The sequence below is a fragment of the Cupressus sempervirens genome, chromosome 3 (genome assembly GCF_028749045.1).
Source record: "Cupressus sempervirens isolate cs-2001-9-10 chromosome 3, ASM2874904v1, whole genome shotgun sequence".
Lineage (NCBI taxonomy): Eukaryota > Viridiplantae > Streptophyta > Pinopsida > Cupressales > Cupressaceae > Cupressus > Cupressus sempervirens.
In genome coordinates, this window is record NC_143120.1 from 281,296,833 (window position 1) to 281,307,139 (window position 10,307).

Below are 10,307 nucleotides of genomic sequence, written 5' to 3' on the forward strand. Positions count from 1 at the left end.
TCATTATCATAATTATTAGTTACCTTACGGATATATCCCCAATATTTAGTTTTCACTATTGATTTAAAATATAATGTAACTATCCTAACAATTTCCATGAGATAAAAAATGTTCAATTTTGATTTGTAATATTCCACGAGGATTAGCAAACTTCCTATTATGATTGAGATTTGATAATATTTTCTACACAAAAATTATGATTCCTGGGAGCCCTACGGGGTTGGGATGATGGTTGGGTGGGGGGCTATATATAGTTATCCTCCCAACTCTAGTGGTGAGTAGCATCTCATCCCACCCAACTCTAGATAGTAGGGGATGAATGTTACGTATAGAATCTCGAGCTCAGCCTGACTCATGCCCTACTATAGTTGAATTCCCGAAACTGCACGGCTCTAGCCAAGCCATTTGTGTTTGGCAGTGAACAGCCTCTGTGGGGGTTGGGTTGTTGGGTGGGGGGCCCCCACTATAGTTGTCTAGTAGGGGCAGTCATGTTTGGTTAAGTGCCAACTATATATGTGAAAGATGCAGTGCGGGGATAAGATTCAACTGAGTGTGGTGAAGTAGATAGTTAGAGGCCAAGCCCCTACCTCTACCCCAGCTATTTGAAGGGCAAGGGGAAGGGCCATTCCCCTGCAGTGACCGTTGATTTGGGCGGGCTGGCACTATCGATCTAAAGGCACAGAGGAACTCATTTCTTTCTACCTCCCCTACAATTCTATGGGGCCCTCCAGTTCCAATAATAAGAGGTGATGAGGTAGGATTACAAAATAATTGCTAATGTAAATATTATTTAAAATAAAAAAATTAAGAGATTCACCAATAAAAATAATTTGTTTTTTCAAAATATTGAAAGATTCATCAATAATTTATATCTTTTACTAGAGGGGGTTTCTTAAAGTTTACCTTGACTAGAAGGATTTTCCTTCCATTCTAATTTTATTTATCTTTTACTATGTTTTTAGATCTTCTACCTTCTCCAGATGTTCTTCCTCTACTTCTTTAAAATATGCCACCTCTTCCTCTATATCTCTACTTATGTTTCTTTTCTAGTCTTTCTTTAGCCTTCAAAGTGTGCTAATATGTTTCTTCTACACTAACCATCTTAACATAGTTGATCTCATCTTGAATTGATGTCCTCAAATCATTTAGGTATCTAGTTACTTTCTCAACTTCATCATCCAAATCTTGTGATCTAATATCCAATCTATAGAATTCCTCAGTATATTCCTTCATGCTCATGTCCTCTTGTCTCAAATTTTGCATCTTTTTTAATAAATTAACTTGATAATTAACAAGAAGGAAATTATTCTTCATCTTTCCAATCATCTTTGCCCATGTCTTGATATTTTCTTTTCCCCTTTTCTATCTATTAGTTTGCAAATGATCCCACCAAAGTGAGGCATGACTATTCAACTTTGTGATTGATGTCTTAACCTTATTATTAGGAGTACCTTTAGTGATTCAATCTAATACAATATTAGGGTAGAAGAAAGAAGTTGGGTCTCAATTTCATGGAAGTTCACGGATTGAAATCATGTCCTTTTAAAAATACGCACCCATTTTTTAAAAATGAGTACTTGTATTAGGCTCTGGTGTTCGATCTAAAATTCTAATGGACACCCTTTTTTAAAAAATTAGGTACTTGTTCTTTATTTTCAAAAAATGGGCACCCATTTCTATAAATTCTTTTTTTTTTTTTTTTTTTTTGGGTGGGGGTGGGATTTGAAATGTGTTTCAAATGCCGATTTTACTTTTTCAAAATGGGTGCCCATTTTTTGAATTTTAAATAATGGGTGCCTATTTCCTACAACAAGCGATAGAATTTTTTTCTCCTGCCTCAGATTTTGGTTCTGAATAGGCTTGGTGAGACCAAGCCTATGCCTTGACCTCTCATGATTTGGCTAAGGCATTGAACTGAAAAATTCACACCTTGCCATAATTTTTAGAGGGTCTTCCCAATCAAATTTTTTTACGGAACAAAAGCCCATTAGAGTTCTCACTATCTTGATTTCCAAAACATAAATTTTATAGTCTAATGATTTTATTTACTATTTTTACATTATTTTTTAATTAAAGGTGGTACCTAAATGTAAAATAGTGAAGTTCACTAAAACTTTAGTAACATTTTTTATTTTTTGAATTTTCTTAAAATAGTTGATATGTCATCAATCTACATAAAATTCTTTTGAAGTTTAAAAAAAAAAAAAACCATTTTTGAAAAAAGTAAAATTTTGATCAAAGTATGGTGTCCATACATGAGAGTTTTAAAATTTACCCTTATAGCCAATTAATAATTACTAATAAAAATAATTATTTAATAAAAATTAAGAAAAAATATTAACATTAATTGTAGGTGTAGTAGGTAACGCCCTTTAAAAGGATTTACAAAAATTCATCTATCTATGTCAAATTATGGTGTCTGTACATGAGTGTGGTATGGTCCTCATGAAACAAGCATTTTGAACAAGTGGCTTTTGAAGATCCTTACAAAAAAAAATCTATCATATGGGTACACAAATAAATTACCTATTCAAAAAGTAGATTCGAAAAGCTCTAAATTTTATTTCTAATATTTGTGTCTATTCAATCTCCACATGCCTCAAATTTTGACATCAATTGGAAAGAAATTTTAAAAATAGGAAAAACACTTCCACTTTTTGCCCAAAAGTGAGACCCAACTTCTTGCACTTACCCATTAGTAAAAGGTGGCAGCTGCTATTTTTCCTATTGGACAACTTATTTTATCCCTAATTTTGTAAGTCAAAAAATGCTTGTATAAAATGGCTTAGGGTTAGGGATTTCATAATGTAATGGTGATATTATACCTTTTTGCAGCAGTATTAAGCTGTAAGGGATTGTGGATTGTAATCATTGGATAATAATAATATTGGACTTGTTGTTGGTGGATGTGGCCCAGGGATTGGGTGAACCACATTAAATCATGGTGTCTCATGTTCTCTTCTTTGCAATCTATTATTTTATGATATTGTTTATATTTGCATGTAACCATTATTTATGTCTGAGGTTGATCCTAACATATAAGAATGGACTAAGAAATTGGGCTAGTTACAACCTATGCATTTGTGCTCTTCCCACCCACTATCAATGTAAACAACCTTTGGGTGACCTTCTAGTGGTGCTTTAAACTAGTTTGGGTCTATAAAATTCACACCTAATTTTTGATACATTAGTAGCATGCTCCATTAAAGAAGAAGAAGAAAAAGAAAAGAAAGAATGTGGTGATGGGTATGAATTTCTTGAGAATAATTTAATCCTCACTAATACACATCTAAAATGTGCATTATAAGGATCCTCCACATATAGGGCTTTTGTTATTACATTAGCTACATGATAGATTTTATTTTTGTTTATGTGTTTTAGGCTTGGGGATTTAGCTCAATTTTATGTCTAGCTATCTTTTCTTGTGAATATGAATAATATTATTCTATAAATGGTAGAATAATAACTTAATTGTGATTCATATTCTAGTTTTTACTAATGTTTGATGAAAATGAAGAAATATATTGAAACTAAAAAGAAATATAGATTCAACTATAAATATGAAAGAATATGCAACATAATTAATTCAATATAGGTTATCAAGATTCGTAACAATCTATACAAATACTACAACAAGGTGCAAACTTAATATTTTCCATCCTATACATGAATAAATTATATGTAGAAAGTTAATTGAATGTATAGAGAAACAAGTATCATGTAGTGACTAGTACTTATCGTTAAATTTAATAATTAATGATATTTCTATATTAATCTAAATAATTATTTTTTATATTCTTAAATTAATATATTTTATTAAAATAAAATAATAATCAATATATTAGTTAGTTGCTTGTTGTATTTTATTTTTGGACAGAGGGTGAAGCCACAATCGAGCAGACACCTTACAAAGACGAAACAAGGTAGTGTGGCAAGCACATCTTTTGATCACAAGCATTTCACAGGCTTGGAGACTTATACCCCTACATGAAAGGTCTTGAAACAAGACACTTCTTTCCCAAGGAATTGAAGAATTCAAAGAGCAATTAGAAGCGATGGATGTCAGTTGGGCTAGGGCTCAATCCCTAGCTTGTGGTTGTTGTTTGCCCTTTTTGCTAATATTCTTCCCTATTCTTTTTGGATTGACAGCTGCTAAACAAATTTAGTGTGGGTTCTAGATTTTGGAGAGCATTTGTAGCAATTTTGGATTGGGGTTTTTATTGTTCACGTGGTAGGGCCTAGGATTTCTTCTGTGTTGGTGAGGACAGATGGTTCTCCAACTATGCATGCAATGAGATCTAAAACATTTTATTCAAGGGAGAGCTCCAAGATCAAAAACATTAATGGTTGTTGGGTGAAATTACAAACCTATGTCACCCTTTTATAAAGGAAAAGTATATGAAAACTTAAACTGTTCAACTTTAATGACAGAAAAGGGACATTTGTGTTTAGAATTTGAAGATGATGTAAAATAATAAAATGTGTAAAATTGGATGAGGTTTATGCCTGTAATTTTTTCATTTTTAATTGAGTCAAAATTTTATCGTTTTTTTAATTTTTAAAGTCTACTTTTTAATGTATTTTAAATTTTGAAAAAAAGTGTTTCGTTCACACCAAACAACTATATGCAAATGATCATATTTTGCTCTAATTTTGAACTATGTTATAGTTGACATGTATACCTAGTGGAAAAAAAAAATTGATTTTGGACTTATATGTTTCAAGTTATAAGTGTTCAAAGTTAAACTTATCAGAAATTGACAAAAAAAAAATTTCTTCCCAAACTTTTTATATCAATTCTACATATTTTTTAAAAAAAATTACATATTCTTTTAGATGACTCTCTCCTCTAGAGGTACACATAATGTTTCTATTTTTTGAACATGATTTACTATTTTTTTTTCTTTTTTTGAAAAAACATCTTGTTGAATCTTAAAAGACCTACTTGTAATATTTTTATAAATATAACATATTTTAAATAATCAAAATACTACAAAATTTATATAACCATAATCTTGACTCCAAGATCTACAAAAGGGTATTTTTAGTTTTTCAAAAAACTTCAATTTGGATGGAGAAAATAGTATTCAAAGTGAATTTTTTTTAGAAATTGCATCTTTTTCTTGTGTGGGTGCCACTTATCATAGTTACAGCTAAAAGGGTTATGGCTATAACCCTTTCAACCGTCAGGGGTTCAGCCATAACCCCTATCGGCCTAGAAAACCAATAGCAGTTACATTGGTGGTTTTATATATAAAATAATTAGATTTTAATTTTAATTTATAATTTAAATTATGCATAGTGAAATGTGAAATTTAAAGGAGCATTTTCAAAAATAAATATTTTCTGAAGCCATGTTTATCAATTATTTCCTAGAGTTTAACAACAATTACAAAGGATCATCAATAACATTTTTTTTTACCTAGTTATTTTATGTACTCTATATTGAAATATTGAATTATATTTCTAGTTGAATCTAAATTAAAATATTTTCCTGTAGGTCAAAGTATTGAATGGGTAATAAAAAGGTTAGATCAAGGAAATATGATAGAATAAGAGATGACAAAATGAAAGGTCATACAAAATGTAATTAAAACCAACCTAATAAAGTTAATGAAGAAGATGAGATTCATGAAGATGAACAAATTGGTAGTTCTAATGATAGAAAAATATTATTGGGTGTAAGAAATTTGATGGATTTGGATGAGGACCTACTTTTTAGTCAAATTCCATCTATGGAAATGGTTAAAGAGAACACTATTAAAAAACATTGCCAAAACATGTGGGATGAATATTTCAAAAACAAAAGTATTTTTGGAAAGGAAAAATTATTTGTCAAGTTATTTAGGAGAAAATATATGATTCCTATTTTGGAGTTGTTGGGTGTTGATAACAGTAAAAACTATGCGCATAATGTTAATAAAATAATAGTTGAAAATTTGCAAACTACTTATATCAAAATTGACAGCACAACTAAAGGAGGCAATTTGAGCATTGATGACTATTATATCTAGTAGAAGGTTGACACATAGAAAACAAGTATGTGCAATTTATGATTTACTACATATATTTAGAAGAACTATTCAAAGATACATTAGGAGGAGAAATATGCTAGATGAAAACATTGAGAATAATTGGCTGAATATTTGTAGAGTTCCTCGAAGAGAGAGAATTTTTGAAGATATAAAAAGATAGGTCATTGAATTGTGGACCACATCGTCTTGTGTTTCTTCCAATAGACTTGATACTATACAAATTAAAGATCAAGAGACAAGGGATAAAATTGAACATCCAAAACATTTTATAAATATATCACAAAGTGAATTATTTCAAACATTCAAGCAAGAATTTCCAAATGTGAATATATATCAAAGAATGTTTGAGAGTTTGTGTCCTTCCTTTGTACGTATAAATAAGATACATTAAACTACTTGTTGTTGAAACCATGTTGAATTTGGTCTACACTTCCAATCATATAGAAAAGTTATGGTAGTACTTGATCCAAATTTGGTCATCCCTAGCAGTATGTCACAATTTTTGAAGTCTATATTATGTGAAAAAATAGAAGATTTAGATGAGTTCAACGTACAATGCATCATAAATCAATGTCTAGATTATGGAGATTTATCTAAATTTCCATTGCAAAATGAGATATTAATGAATTGACACTAGTTTCATGGATGAGATATGAATATGAGACATATTAAAATAAGATAGGAGTTGAATAAAAAAAAAAATTTATTGAAGGAGAGTGAATTGTAGTATGATGAGTTTATGAACTATAAGTTCTGTCCATTGATATATCCACATATCCAACATTGTCATGGTGCACGATGGCAAGCTAAACAATTTCGTGATTCAAATAATTCTTTTCCACCTAGTTGTATTCTTTTAGTTGTAGATTTTTCTGAGAACTATACATTTTCACCTCAAACAGAGCCTCAAATGCAATATTTTCATTCTGAACAAGTTGTAGTATTTGTGCAAGTGACTTATAGACATGCACAATTAGAGGTGGATGAGATAGAAAGTTCAGAGGAAAATGAATGCATTAACATCAAGGAGGTTCCTTTCTATATTAGCAATGATAGAGTTCATGATAGGAGCTATGTCACTCATTGTTTTGCAATGTTCTATGAAGATCTTAGAAATCATGGAATAAATGTTTCAAAGCAATGGATCTAGTCCAATGGTTGTGTAGGTTAGTGTATATATACATGTACATTTTTTATTTAACTTTAAATGTAAAACTTATATCGATTTGTACGTACATATTTCAATTTGAATTAAATATAAATATTTTTTAATCTCATTTCATGAACTCATAGGACAATTTAAATCTACAAGAGCATTTAACCGGTTAGCCATTCAACATACTAGAAGCAAAGTCAGGTTTTTGTGGAACTTCTTCGAAAGTGGACATGGAAAAGTAGAGCACAATGGAGTGAGAGAATGTATAAAGCACCCACTTCGACAAAATGAACTTGCAAGTGCATATGTACATACATTTAGTGTGTTCTTGATCTACTTATATATACATAGATTTAATGTATTTTAAATTATGTATGTACATGTGTATGTTACTTAAGGTAATAGGATAAATAGTGCGAAAGAAATTTTTGAATGGTGCAAAGATTATTTTGCTACTCGAGATACCAAATACAATAAGCATTATTTTTGGGAAGTGAAAGGTACAAGTATTAAATATATTTATCTATTTGATATAATACATGTATGTGTGTACATATTCTTATAATTCAAGTTTTTAATTAAATTATCTGTATTTGTAATAGATATAGATTGATCTAATCCTTACAATTGTCAAACGATTTCTGGTATTAGAAGTTTACATCAAGTGGTGACTATAGGGAACCACAAACCCCCAGTGATTAAAGTACAAGAGAAATCATGTTTTTGTGATGACTACATGAAGGACAATACAATTAGTGTTTGTAAAAATATTGTGGGTGGATATGTTTCACATTGGGATTTGAAGGACATAGTCAGAAAGCTTCCTTTTGAAGATGTTGACATTGACATTGGCATTCATGATCCTATATATTCAGCTGATTATGAGTGTATTTTTTATTTAGTTATGCTAGGTTTGTGGCATATGTACATATATATGACACACAGGTATGTTCATTAAATTTTTCACTTTATAAACACATCTATTTTTATGTACATTGCAGGAGATATTTTTGCTGCCCAAGCCTTAGTTGAAAATGTAGAAAATGTAGACTATTATCTTCTAAGATGCACAAAAGAAAAACACAAGTTTCTAGAAGGAACTATAGATGTTGATGGATAGTCGTATCCAATTGGATCAGTTGCTATTGAAGGAACATATTATCAACAAATCAAGATAACTCACAATGGTATTGAATTTATTGAATACATGCATGGAGAAAAGGTTTTACAATACAGTAACCATGTTGTAGTGACAAAGTTGTAATTTGATGCAATACCAAGAAGAGGATGTCGTGGAAATCAAAAGTGGAAACTGCCTATTGAAGAAGATGAAAATATTCTAGAGATAATTAAAAATAAAGACGATCCTAACAATGTAATATTTGTGGAGCTCTAGTTTAGATATATTTGTACTTACTTTCTATATACAACTCTCATACTTTCATATTTACTAGTTACATACACATCATTTTCGATGTATATTTTATAAATTTATATACATTTGATCATGGATCTTAGAGATATGGTATAAAATTATGAACATTCATGTATTGTTATTTATATTTTGTGTAAATGCACTCTTAAAATTGATTCTATAGCACGTATTGTATTCTTTGTGTTTTTATATGTATTAAATTTAGTGATGTTCCATGTATTGTTATTTATAGTTTGCGTATGGTTTCATGTATATATATGTACATACATCCCATTAGGACTTCCCCTTAGAACCTCCCCTTAAGACTTCCCCTTAAACCCTTAAGACATCAAATTTTAGGAGTTCCCCTTACAACCTCCCCTTAAGACTTCCCCTTAGGACTTCCCCTTAAGACAACCCCTTAAGACATCTCATTCTATGAGTTCCTCTTATGAGCTCCCCCCTTAAGACTTCCCCTTAACACAATCCCTTAAGACATCCCATTCTAGGAGTTCCCGTTATGACCTCACCTTAAGACTTTACCTTAGGACCTCCCCTTAAGACATTCTATTTGGACAACCCCTTTACTAATTAAATGCACTCTTAAAATTGATTCTATAGCATGTTATTACATTCCTTATGTTCGTACATGTATTTTTTGTGTTCTTATATGTATTAAATTTAGTGATGAACATGTATTGTTATTTGTATTTTTTGTATCGTTTCATGTATTATATATAAATACATCCCATTAGGGATTCCCCTTAGGACCTCCCCTTAAGACAACCCCTTAAGACATCCCATTCTAGGAGTTCCCCTTATGACCTCACCTTAAGACTTTCCCTTAGGACCTCCCCTTAAGACATCCTATTAGGACAACCCCTTTACTAATTAAATGCACTCTTAAAATTGATTCTATAGCATGTTATTACATTCCTTATGTTCGTACATGTATTTTTTGTGTTCTTATATGTATTAAATTTAGTGATGAACATGTATTGTTATTTATATTTTTTGTACGGTTCATGTATTATATATACATACATCCCATTAGGGCTTCGACTTAGGACCTCCCCTTAAGACAACCCCTTAAGACATCCCATTCTAGGAGTTCCCCTTATGACCTCCCCTTAAGACTTCCTCTTAGGACCTCCCCTTAAGACAACCCCTTAAGAAATCCTATTAGGACAACCCCCTTACTGATTAAATGCACACTTAAAATTGATTCTATAGCATGTATTACATTCTTTATGTTTGTACATGTATTCTTTGTGTTCTTATACATGTATTAAATTTAGTAATGAACATGTATTGTTATTTATATTTTTTGTATGGTTTCATGTATATATATGTACATACATCCCATTAGGACTTCCCCTTAGGACCTCCCCTTAAGACTTCCCCTTAAGACAACCCCTTAAGGTATCTCATTCTAGGAGTTCTTGTTACGACCTCCCCTTAAGACATCCCCTTAGGACCTCCCCTTAAGAAAACCCCTTAAGATATCCTATTAGGACAACCCCTTTACTGATTAAATGCACTCTTAAAATTGATTCTATAGCACATATTACATTCTTTATCTTCGTATGTTTTTTTTGTTCTTATATATGTATTAAATTTAGTGATTAAATGTTGTAGTCCACATCATGTATTCTTTACTACTACTCTTTATGTTCGTAAATATGTATTAAATTTATTGATT